Source organism: Protopterus annectens, chromosome 9.part0, assembly GCF_019279795.1.
Source record: "Protopterus annectens isolate FY-2018-M chromosome 9.part0, PAN1.0, whole genome shotgun sequence".
NCBI lineage: Eukaryota > Metazoa > Chordata > Ceratodontiformes > Protopteridae > Protopterus > Protopterus annectens.
The window spans coordinates 1,960,592,503-1,960,605,821 of NC_056743.1; the positions used below are offsets into that span (position 1 = coordinate 1,960,592,503).

The 13,319-nt window shown below is 44.2% G+C and overlaps 1 protein-coding gene across 1 annotated transcript in view; it reads left to right on the forward strand.

Moving 5' to 3' along the window:
- The window catches only part of ATP13A1 (ATPase 13A1), a 1,617,817-nt gene that overhangs the window by 1,385,344 nt on the left and 219,154 nt on the right, over nucleotides 1-13,319 (forward strand). The gene's annotated exons all lie outside the window — the stretch shown is intronic.

Genomic DNA, 13,319 nt, shown 5'->3' on the forward strand with positions numbered 1-13,319 from the left:
ACTCCCATTAACACATCCTCTCCATTTACCTCTTTACAGTGTCCCAGCAATGCATCCTCTTCCTTTACCCTTTTTTAATTGCTCTCCCCTTGCAACCTTTACCCCCATTCAATTCCCATTATTTCCAGTCAGCTATTTGCTTTCCTCATTGCTATTCTTCTACTGATGCTTTCTTCCTGAATCCTTTTTTTGCAGAAACCCATTATGGTTCAAATTCATGTGTAACCTCAGTTCCCTGAAAGTGTTAACATTTTCCAAAGTCATTCTTTAAACATTTTTATTGCCAACATCATTTTCACATTCTGTACATATTAAAAGCATAGTGCATTATTTCTCTTGGTGGTCAGCCTGTTTTGAAAATCTGCTAATTTAGTCCATTACTTATGCTTACACTTAAACATTAGGCACAACCCAATACCAGAAGTTGCATGCTTCAGACCAGACTTCCAAGAGAGCTGCACACTGATTAACAACTTAACTTTATTTATTTTATTTTATTTAACATATGTTAACCGGGAAAGTCCGACTTGGAGTGAAGCCAGTTTTCAGTGGAGGCCCGGGGAGAAATGCTCCAGATGAGAACTTTAGCTCTACAGTGTGAAAAAAGAAACTGAAAACAAGGTATTGGAACTCTGTCAATTTTAGTAAATTCAGTTATTGGCTAGAAAGTACACTGCCTGGATGCCGGCAAAGAAGAAACTGAGAGAGCCTGAAAGAAAATTAACTAGAAAAGGATAAGAGAAAACACTGACTGGGAAGAATCCTGCAACTGTTCAAAAAAAAAAAAAATAAATAAATAAAAAAAAGCTCAAGTTCCAGCTTTGGTGTAAGACATGACTTCCAGTAATCTAGAGGCGACAATACGTCAAATGTGCTCAGAATGTGTTTAAAGTAAATGAAACACTGAAGGAGTACATCAGCTCAATAAAAGGCTGGAAAAAAATGGAAGAAACCTCAAACAGATATTCAGATGAACTTATAAAACTGAAAAAGATCAGAGGTCGAAATGAAGAAAAGGCTGGCTGAGCATAAAAACATTCAGGAACAGATTATTCAAAAAATGGTGGAATTAGAGGACAGCGCACATGTAGAAAATCTGAGATTTTTTGCTGTACCAGAGAAACTAGAAGGAACAGACTGTATTAATTTTATGAGGGCACAAATAAGCAACTGGACTGGTATTCTGCAGGAGGAGCTTTTAATTGAATGGACACATGGTGTGTATTCTCCAAATCTGGACACAAGAAAGCATCCAAGAACTATATTAGCAAAGATACAAACCTACCAGCAGAAAGTGTTGATCCTGCCAAAACTGTGGCAAATGGGCACATTATTAAAAGTGGAAGGTGCGTGTTTGTGGAAAATGATTGTTCACTGTACACCAGACAGAAGATAAATTTATTCCAGCAATTAAAGAATGTCAAGAGGCAGGTGTGTGATTCAAACTGCTGTATCATTTCCTTTCAGAATATTTTTTTTCTGGAGGATCAACGTAAATTTTGATGCAGATCAGGCTAAGGAGAAAATACAGATGTTTGTCCAACAAAAAGTAGTCATGAAGCAGAAGGTGACTCAGTTTCTCATTCATCTGATAGTAAAGCACATGGAGAGACTTTACCAGTAAAACCTTTTCCACTTTTCTGAAGGAAAATGCTTGAGAGAGAGAAGCACAGAAATTGACCAGACAAACTGTAAGTATCTTGGAACTGAACTGGAATTTGAAGTTGGAAGATGAACAGGAAGACCACCAACATGTTGACTGTTGAGTAAATGAGACTGCAAAGCATCGGTCGCATTTGTGAAATACAGATATATTAGAAAAAGTAGAAAGAGTGGGCTTTTGTTGACTTTGTTAAACTTATGGGGAACTGAAAAGCATTTGCCTTACTTCATGTCATTAATGTTTAGAAGGACACTGAAGGGAGGGAAAGGAAAGAGGAAGGAAAAGAGTAACTGTAAGTAAAACAATTTCTGTTCTTAACCGTATTTCTGTTAAACTTTTCATGCTATAAATTCCATGTATTTATAGTAAAGCATTTTTTGTTATATGTCATAAAGATGCCAAAGTAAACAGATGTGGTTTTTTTTTCTTTTTTAGTATTAATGCAGGCATTACAAATGCAAAACACTAGACAAGAGCATATTAAATTAATAGACTGTAATAATGGATTGTTGAGGTGCAGAAGTGCACAGATCATAATATGTGCAGAGCTGATATGTTTTCTCTTACTTCTACATAGGAGAGTAAGAGAACACTGAATAAATTGAAAAGTTTGCATTAAGCAATAAATGCTTCATCTTGTCTTCAGAATCCTGCAGCTGAGGTCTACATGTTTTTTGTCTTACATTTCCATGGAGACAGGCTAATAGGGAAGTAAAAACAGAACACTGTTTTTTTCAAGGCTAAAAGTTAATGTTTTTGGAAAGCATGTAAGCTGTTTTTCACGTCTGGGAGTGGAACAAAGATAATCAGAACAGACACCAATTAGTTAAGGTAGAAGTACAGGCAATAACATGCGTCGTAGCATGGATGACATTAATTTTAGGTTAATTAAGGTCTGTGTTTGCAGCTATCTATTTGGGACAGTTGCTGCTATTAGGAGGGTTAAACTTATTATTGGAAGATGTGCATAGTTTTGTGTTTGTATTATGTTGTCAGGTTATGGGCATGTTATGTGTGTGTGTGTGTGTTTTTGTTTTTGTTTGAGGGCTTTCATTAAAGGAAAAAGTCTTACTATGACATAGGTTCCTGTGTTGATATAAAGGAAAAAAAATACAAAAGGATTAACCTTTAACTGGAGTGCTTATTTGGCTTGCTTGCTGTTGTCTGCCTGACTATTGCTGATTTCTGTGTACATTTGATTTTCCCACCCACCCGTTCAACTGTTGTTGTATTCTTAAACTTGGTGGCTTTTGAGTTGCCCGCTCCTACAATTAATCTGATTTTGGACACTCCTCCCAGTCCCATCTCATGAGCTCATTCTACAGAGTACGGCGTGATCAGTTGGGAAGGCCCCATCCCCTTACTCTCTCAAACTTGAATTGTCTTCTGTTTCCTCCATTCCCGCTTATTTAAAAAATGCACTTTATTCAGCTGCCTTTACTGTACGTGTGCTTCTTCCTACTTTATTACTTTATTTTGCTTTTTTTTTGTTGGCTGTTCTTAAAATTGTTAATTTGCATTTATTCTGCTATTTTTTATTGATTGTTAGTAGCCTAATTAAATTGTAAATGTTAATGTCCTTCTATCCATGTGCTGCTGTATCCATAATATGAGGGAGTCTGCCTCTGGTTGACTCGTATGACTGGCCATTTTACAACAGATAAATGCTACTGTGAAGGTACCTGCAACAGTCTGCATCACTCAGCCATAAATAGACATCTGGTATAAAGTGGACATCACCATGCACATAGCTCAGAATTTTTCTGCCACCTGTGTGACTGCCAGCTCTGGTCGTTGCTTGCTTGGAAAGTGACTCCGTGCCTGTCCATGTTCAGATAAGTACGCCATAGGGGTTTTGTTTCTTTCTTTTTTTTACTGTGTTGTGGGTTAATGTCAGGAAGAATGGACAAGTGTCAGTGTGGAAGGCAGATTCCACATAAAGACTCACATGAGCTCCTCTTGTTCTGTCTAGGCCAAGACCACAACCACACCACTTGTGAAATTTGTCACCCCTTTGTTCCGAAAACCCTTAGAAGCTGTCTTGCTGCTCTAAAACTTTACCTAGAGAATCAGAGGCTGAAACAGTTAGCTAAATATATGGACCCGCCATGAAAAAGGCCAAGAAGACTAGACATGATCCTACGACTGCACCCTGTGTTCCGACCTTACCTCTCGAGACCGGTGAAGGCCTGGAATCCGAGTTGGAACCTGCAGACCTTCCACTGATGGGTACTCGGGAGGAAACTGTTAAGGAGGCCACCAGCATGTCCATGAGGGAGTTGCAGGCATCCGACTCGAGCGCTGGGGGCTGGGGACCAAGGCTGATCATTTCCAAGGGCCCTCGTGGGGTTACACAAATAGTTGTTCGGGAAGACTTTATTTCAGATGTCGTTGAGTGTCGCCCGATGTCTGTCCTTCTCTACTTCGCATCCCAGATACTTCTGTATCAGATGCTCATGAGAAGCAGCAGCAGAAAACCAAACCTTCTGCCCCTTCTCATCCAACAGTGCTGTCGGACCAACCCCCTGACTGGCAGACCTTTACTCAGAGTGTACTTAATGCCTTCTTAGCTTTATGCCAGGCCTCTGCACCTGCCTACGCCCCTTCAGTTTCCACTCCTAAGAGTAAACTATTGTCTGATATGTCATCTGAGGAAGAGGATTCCTCAAGGGATGAATCCCTCACTTACACCTCTCAAATTGCCTCTCCTCTGGGGTATGCTTTCCCAGAGGAGGAGTCAAATGGAACTGATTCCCCTGCGGAAGACATTACATTTGGGGAAACAATAGTACAAATGAAGGACTTTTTAAATGAGACTGCAGTCAGTTTACTGAGACCCAAAAGAGCTATTATGACCTCTTACAAATGGAGTCCCTTAACCCGTCTGCGGTTCCTTTGGTACATCTCGCATTCTTGGATGCCTTTTTGGCTGTTTACAAAGCCCCAAATTCACAATCCTCTGCACTAAAGCACCCAGATAGATTTTATAAAGTCCCTGAAGATGCCAAATTCCTCTTCAAGGCCCCTATTGCAGATCCAGCAACTATTTCTGTGGCTGCAGACAAAACACATTAAGCTTCTTCCCTTCAATTATTTACTTCCCTCAGATAAGGAAAGTAGAATAGTGGAAAGGTTGGGCAAAAAAAGTCTGTACATCTGCCACTTTAGCTGTGAGAGCTGTAAACTGTCAAACTCGTATGGCAAATACTCCTTGGCCCTTCTCACTGACGCCATTCAACAATTGGGTGGCCCATCTGATTCCCCCAATAAAGCTAAGATTTCCAGCCTGTTAAATTCCTGCAGTCAAGTTACTAGACACACTATAAAGTATAGTTATGATGCAGTGGAGGCTTCAGCAAGAGCTGCTGCCTCAGGATCGGCCATCAGAAGATGCTCCTGGCTTAGGCTACAGCCTTTGCCAGATGACATTAAATCGAAGTTAATGGACGCACCCTTGGATAACAAGGCTTTATTTGGTTCAGCGGCTGCCGTTCAAGGCCCTTCAGACAAAAGTCAAAGAACCTCAGCACCTTAGGCACATTTTTCAGTCCCCAGTTCCACGCTTTCAGAGGAACTATCAAGCTAGAACAACCTTTGTGAGAAGGCCTTCCAGACATATGTCCTCCAAAGGGAAAAAAGATTCAGGAGGAAGACCCCCTTCCAGGACGTCTCCCTGTACTGCAGTTCAGAAACAGCCCTTTCAAGCCAATCCTGGCAGTCTGTGACTACCAGGCCTTAAGCCCAGCTACTCTGGATCTCTCCCTGTCCTTTCCTGCTTAGAAACAGATTGCCCATGACTCTTTGGTCGTTTCCATCATAAAACAAGTTATTTCATGGTGTGGGAATCCAGACCAACCTACAAAGGTATTCCTCAATCCCCTTGAAACCAAATGGCTTTCTTTCCTCCAGTCCTGCAGGCCCTCCTCTCACAAGGTACAATTCAAGAGGCACCTGTACATTTAAGAGGGAAAGGATTCTACTCCAGCATGTTCCTGGTTCCCAGAAAATAAGGTCCTTGGAGACCTATCTTGGATCTGTCCCATTTGAATACATTTCTCAATGTCCCCTACTTCTGGATGCTGACCTGCCCTACTCTCCTTCCCCAGGCCTTCATGGTGTCCTTAGATATAAAAGATGCCTACCTACACATTTCTGTCCATTGACTTTTCAGGAAATTATTTGTTTCTCAATGGGTTCTGCACATTTTCACTTCTGTGCTTTGCCGTTTGGTCTCTCTATGGCCTCAAGAGTGTTCACAAAGTGTCTAGCCCCAGTTATTGCCTTCGCCAGAATGCAGGGGATCCAACTCTTCCCTTTTCTGGACGATATCCTCATCGAAACATCATCCCCTCAGATGGTCCAACAGCATCTGGACTACATCATCTCCCTTCTGAGATGCCTGGGGTTTACCATAAACCTTCAAAAATCTTCTCTGATCCCCTCCCAGAATCATGTGTTCTTAGGATGCAGGATTCTCACAGAACAAATGATGGCCTGTCTTCCTCCAGAAAAGATTCTGTCCTCACATCTTATTTCCAAGGAATTCCATATCTCCAATCCCTGATGGCCAGGGAGTTTCTGAGGCTGCTAGGATTCATGGCCTCCACCATTCCCATGGTACCCTTAGCAAGGCTACACATGAGGAAATTTCAGTGGTACTTAAGGACAATCTGGAAGTAACACCCGCACCCTATGGAGTTTATGGTACCCCTCCTTCCCTGCCTCGCCAGGGAATTAAACTGGTAGATTGCCCAGATGTGTGCCAGTCTGGGTCTTGCCCTACAACCCCCCCCAATCAGGATTTGTACACAGATGCTTCAGACTCAGGTTGGGGGGCAATCTTAGGGTGCTGAAGAGTGAAGGACACTTGGACTCCTTCCCAATAGAGGGAACCCATCAATATCAAGAAGATGAGAGCCTTGATATTTTCTCTCCAAATCTTGAAGGATCATATCCTCTCAGGAGTGCTGAGATGTTACACAGATAACACCACTGTACTGTGATGCATCAACAAGTGGGGGGGGGGGACAAAGTCTTGTCTCCTCTCTGCAGGCGTGGGAGATTGCCCAACAGAAGCAAGTATCCCCTTCTAGCTGTCTACATACCTTCTACCGTGAATGTGATGGTAAGATGCTCTAAGCAGGTCCATGATTCAATCCCACGAATGGATGCTAAACAGGGATGTGATTCTGGACCTTGTCCATCGATGGGGTATACCTCAGGTAGACCTGTTTGCCTTCCCCATGAACAGACAACTCCCAACTTTCTGCACCAAAATACACACCTCTGGGGCATAAAAGGTGGATGATGTTTCCTTCCCATGGAAGGGGATGTTCGCTTATGCATTCCCACCCTTCCCTCTCATTCAAAAAGTTTTGCTGAAGATTCCGAGAGAACAACCTCAAATCATGTTGGTGACACCCTTTTGGCCAAGGCAGGACTGGTTCCCCCTTCTACATCATCTAGCTAAGGGCAAGCACCACAAGTTATCCCTCAGGATGGACCTACTCAGACAGGAGAAGGGAGCTCTCATACACCCCCAAGTAACCACCCTGAACTTTACACTGTGGGTGCTAGGGCATTGATTCACTTTAGACACCTTTATACAGAGGACGTGCTTCAGGTACTGCAGGAGATCAGAAAACCCACTACTAGAAAATCCTATCTGTCCAAGTGGAAAAGGTGATGTCCTTCAAGAATGCAACTGCAGTCATAACATGTGGGTTGTCCTGCCTCAGGCAGCCCTCGGTCGGCCGGATTCCAAAGTCTGGGTCCGACGTCGGCTGATGTCGCATTTCTCTCCGACGTCAGTGCGGCTGGAGTACATAAGCATCAGCCGACGCCATTTTCTTCAGTCTTTCTTGCCGCGCGGTGCCCGAAGCAGAAGCGGTTCGCAAGTGCCGGTCGGTCAGCTCCTTTACTCTTCGAATCCGAAGTCATCAAAAAAGCTAAGTACCCCGTTGGGGACCTTTTTCTTGCCTCAGCCGATGTCAGAAATTACTGAAAAAGTTAATAATTGTCTGTCTTGTGGTAAACAAATACCTCATAAGGATTTCCACTCTTACTGTCTCCCTTGCCTTGGCCCAGACCACAACGTTTCGGCCTGTGTCGCCTGTGCTCGCTTCAACAAGCGCACTCTCAGGCGCCGGGCGGAGTTCACTGAAGACTTTTTCGGCGAAAAATTTGCGTATACAATGCCGTCAGAGTTTCCGACATCGCAAACGCCTAAGAAACGAAAAGACCGGGACCGACATCCTCGGCCCACGTCTACCTCTGATTCCACGCCAAAACCTACCGCGAGTGCTCCGGTTCCTGCTGAGACGGTTTTTCCACCGCTCCGAACCGAAGACACCACAATACCGACGACTCCGATACCAGTTATAGACTTTCCTCCGGATACTGAAACCGAGGAAATGCCAGAGACCATTGCTGTGGATAAGGTCACTCCTGCATGTGGAGCTGCCAGGCCTCCTATGGCCATGTCTATTAAGGCCTACACTCGGGCTAAGGCAGCCAGCAAGACTAAGCACCTTACAGCAAAAACCTTGCCTCAAACAACTCCTGAAAAACAAATCATGTCTATGGCCGCAGACTTAATATCCATGATTAGAGGTTCACAGGCCCATCCTGAGAGAGCATCCCAGCCTCCTCCAGATAAGAGGCCCCGGGTCGATCCCTCTGAACCTATCCCTACAGATGAAGACTCTGAGGACTCTGTCCACTCTGAGGGACAGGAAGACCTCTTTCAGACCTATGAGGACTCGGATGCAGAGGATTCCATCCCTTCGGCCTCCCCGCCTGAGGATATTTCTTTTGGGGAAGTTCTGCATACCATGAGGGAACATTTTCAGTGGCAAGGCCAGGAATATTCTGATTCCAGAAAGCCCCTTCGAACTTTCCTTAAAAAGCCCCAGCACAGGCCCCTAGCTATTCCTCCTGTGCTTGATGTTTTGGATGATCTATATTCTGACTCCAGTGTTACCCCTGATTCCCTTCCTCCTGCTCCAGCCAAACCAGACAGATATTACAGGGTCCCAGACACTCATTCCGATTTGTTCAGGGCCCATACTGTGGATTTAGAAACTATTTCTCAGGGACCTAAAGGTGTTTCAGCCTCCTCTTCTGAAAATCCCTTGCCTTCCAACAGGGAAGCTAGGTCATTAGAGAGATGGGGGAAAAAGGTGTACACCTCTACCACTTTATCTATGAGATCTTTGAATTGCCTTTTTCATATGTTACAATATCAGGATTACCTGTTAGATGATTTACAGAAAACTTTGGCCTCTCCTGACCCTTTAGACAGGAAGTCTTTGCAGGAAGCTGTACATAACTCACAGCAAGTCAGCAATCACTTTTGGCAGTGTGGATATGATGCATTGGAAGCTTCATGTAGGGCAGCTATGACAGGGGCAGTCATTCGTAGACATGCATGGTTAAAAGAACAACCCTTACCAGATCAGGTTAAGGCAAAACTTCTGGATGCACCCTTGGAAAAGAACAAGCTTTTTGGTGCTAATGCTAAAGATGTGTTAAAGTCCATCGAGGAAAAAGCAAAATCAGTTCAGACGGTCAAAGATTTCCTTCAGGTTCAGCCCCCCAGATTCAGCAGGAATTGGCCTTCAAAGAACTGGTCCTTTCCTAACCCTGAAAAATTTCAAAGGGGTAAAACAGGCGTGGACGAGGAAGAGGACAATACAGAGGTTCTTACAGGGGACGACAATGGCAGCCAGCAAACCAAAGAAGTGACACAGGGGTCTCCCCCACCCCTCAGACACAATCTCAATGACTTTCCTCTACAACCGCCAACCAAGGAGCAAACAGAGGCACCCTTGGGCGGAAAATTATCTCTGTTTTCAGACAATTGGCACAGATTGACAAAAGACAAATGGATTTTGGACATTATAGACCAAGGTTACAGGTTCCATTTTCACACCTTACCCAGAAAAATGGGCATGCCAAACCTACCACAAAACCAGAGGGCAGAGGCCATCAAGCAAATTTCTCTTCTGGCTCAGATAAAAGCAATAGAAAGAGTACCACAACAAGAACAAGGCCAGGGGTTCTACTCAAGACTATTCCTTGTGCCAAGAAAAGAAACACAATGGAGACCAATACTGGACTTGTCCGCATTAAACACTTTTCTCACAGTACCAAAGTTCAAAATGCTGACTCTTCAGCAACTCCTTCCCATGCTGGGCAAGGGGTCTTGGCTGATTACTCTGGACCTCAAGGAGGCATACCTGCATGTCCCTATCAGACACAGCTGCAGAAGATACCTCAGATTTCTTGCAGGGCCAGAGCATTATCAATTCTCAGCATTGCCATTTGGCTTATCTACTGCGCCCAGAGTATTCACAAAATGCCTGGCTTCAGTAATTGCTCATTGCAGGCTCCAGGGAATCCAAATTTACCCTTCCCCTGGACGACTGCCTTATACAAGCGGACGACAAATTGATGTTGACAAAAAACCTGAACTATGTCATACAATTACTTCAGGCTCTGGGATACACAGTCAACTTTCAAAAGTCAAGACTTCAACCATCCCAGCAAATAACCTTCTTAGGAGCCAATCTGGACACAGCCTCTCAAATGGCTTACCTGACAGAAGAAAAGCAAGAGAAGTTAACTCATTATTTCAAGGGTTTGGCAAAACTCACCCAGATGACTGCAAGGAGATTTCTATAGGCCCTGGGTTACATGGCATCCTGCATTCTCCTGGTTCCATTAACAAGACTACACATGAGAAAACTTCAGTGGTACTTAAAAAGTCTATGGTCTCAGCACAACAACAACTTAGAGGCAACCATACCACTCATTCCATGCCTACAAAAGGAATTCCTATGGTGGGCCTCGGTAAGCCAGGCAAATACAGGTATGTCATTCAAAAAACCTCTGATAACACAGACCATGACCACAGACGCCTCAGACATTGGATGGGGGGCGCATATGGAAGGCAGATGCATACAAGGACAATGGTCTCCAAAGGAAACACATCTGCATATAAACCAAAAAGAAATGCTGGCAGTAATGCATGCCATCGAGGCCTTTCAGCAACAACTTCAACAAGCCCATTTACTGATACGGACGGACAACACCACTGTGATGTGGTACATAAACAAGCAAGGGGGCACCCATTCCTACCCCCTTTGCAGACTGACAATGAATCTTTGGGAAAAATCACTGAGCCTGAACATACACCTACAATCCCAGTTTGTCCCAGGCAAAGACAATGTGCTGGCAGACAGCCTAAGCAGGAATTTCATAGATCCTCACGAGTGGAGCTTACACCCAAGAATCTTCACACAACTCACCTCGACATGGGGCAGGCCAGAAGTAGACCTATTTGCCTCTCACCTCAACCATCATCTGAAAAAAAAAAAAAAAATTCTGTTCAAGGACATACCATCCACAAGCTTGGAAAATAGATGCTCTTTCATTCAACTGGAACTCCCTAAAAATATATGCATTCCCATCTCTGCCACTGATGACCACAGTGCTACTGAAGATCAAAGCAGAGAGACCCAAAGGGATCCTAATAGCTCCAGACTGGCCAAGACAACACTGGTACCCGCTACTACGGAGCATATGTCACAACAAGAAGTGGGTCCTTCCCCAATGGCCCCTACTTTTGACCCAGCACAACTTCAAAACAGTGCATCCAAACCTTCAGACGCTGCAGCCAACAGCCTGGGAGATCCCATGAATACCCTCAATTTTTCTCTCTCCAAGGAAGTCCAGCGGATACTAACAGAAGCTCAAAGACCATCCACCAGAAAGGTTTATTTGGCAAAATGGAGGAGATTCAGCATTTGGAGCACCAGCAAAGGTCATGATGCATCACTATTGAACATCCCACTCATCCTGGAATATTTGGCAGATATGCTTCAGAATGGACTCTCATATTCTTCCATAAAGATACATGCTTCAGCTATTTCAGCTAGATATAACACTGATCCACCTGTGTTTTCACATCCTTTGCTAAGGCAGTTCCTTAGGGGAATCAAGAACATTAAGCCACCAAGAAGGGCTCCAGTGCCAGCTTGGGACCTCAACTTTGTTCTAGAAAAACTAACTCTACCGCCTTTTGAACCAGCAGCTTCAGTGGACTTACAATTCCTCTCATGGAAGACAACTTTCCTGTTGGCAATTACCTCAGCAAGAAGGGTTTAGGAATTACAGGCCCTAATGGCAATACCACCATTCATAATCTTTCACCGAGACAGAGTCTCCTTAAGAACCAACCCTACTTTTATGCCAAAGGTGGTATCTAGGGTTTCTTTAAATAAAGCTATTCATCTACCTGCTTTCTTCCCCAATCCTGAAAACAAAGGGAAAAAGACTGTTACACACCTTGGACATTCACAGACAACTTCGCTACTACCTGGATAGAACCAAGACCAGTAGGAAGTCTGACCAACTTTTTGTAGCTTACGCCCCTGGAGTACAAGGAAAAGCAATTTCAAAACAGACTATTTCAAAATGGATCGGACATTGCATCAGAGTTTGTTATTCCTTCCATGGGAAGACTGTTCCAGCCAATGTCAGACCACACTCCACCAGAGCTACAGCCACCTCTACAGCATTCTTAAGAGGGGTGCCTACAAAGGACATTCTAGAAGCTGCTACATGGAGCTCCGTGCATACATTCTCCAAACACTACAATCTCCCTCTATACTCCAGATCCAGAGCAGGTTTTGCTTCGGCAGTCCTGCAGGGTTTGATTGCCACACCATCTCTTTCCTAGAGCATTCCTCCTCCCCCAGCTAAGCTATGGTATTCTACCCACATGTTATGACTGCAGTTGCATTCTTGAAGGACATAGTACAGTTTTGTACCTACCATAAATGTAGATGTCCGATAGATATGCAACTGCAGTCGGATTTTCCCTCCCTCCATAACCCTCTATGCTTTGGGTCCACTCCTATCCCTGTTCCTCTTAGCTGGGGATATCTGTTATGGTGTATCTGTTTATTGCTTATTTATTTGTTTGGAATCCTGTTTTTCTCCTTCCAATTTGATTACAGCCTTCCTTAGAGGGCACCTGGCATCTGGGGCAAGAAACACTGAAGAAAATGGCGTCGGCTGATGCTTATGTACTCCAGCCGCACTGACGTCTGAGAGAAATGCGACATCAGCCGACGTCGGACCCAGACTTTGGAATCCGGCCGACCGAGGGCTGCCTGAGGCAGGACAACCCACATGTTATGACTGCAGTTGCATATCTATCGGACATCTACATTTATGGTAGGTACAAAACTGTACTTTCTCTTTGGTGTCTAAACCAAGAACTTCAGCCACTGGCTGTAGAACGTCACCGTGTGTGAACTGATGAACACTGACTTGTCATACTCTTCTGTTAAGGCACATCTATCTGCCATCTCAGCATGTTTACTTTTCTCCCCTCCTTTGGTTTCCAGGCTGGAAGTCACGCTCTTTTTAAAAGGGGTACTACACATTAGACCACCAAGGAAGCCTATTCCCCCTTCTTGGGACCTTAATTTTGTTTTGGGAAAGCTGACCTTACCACCTTTTGAGCCATCCAGGAATTGCAGTCTTCAACACTGCACATGGAAAACTATTCTCTTGGTGGCCATTACTTCAGCCAGAAGGGTCTCTGAATTGCAAGCCCTCATGGCCTCTCCCCCCTTCACAGTTT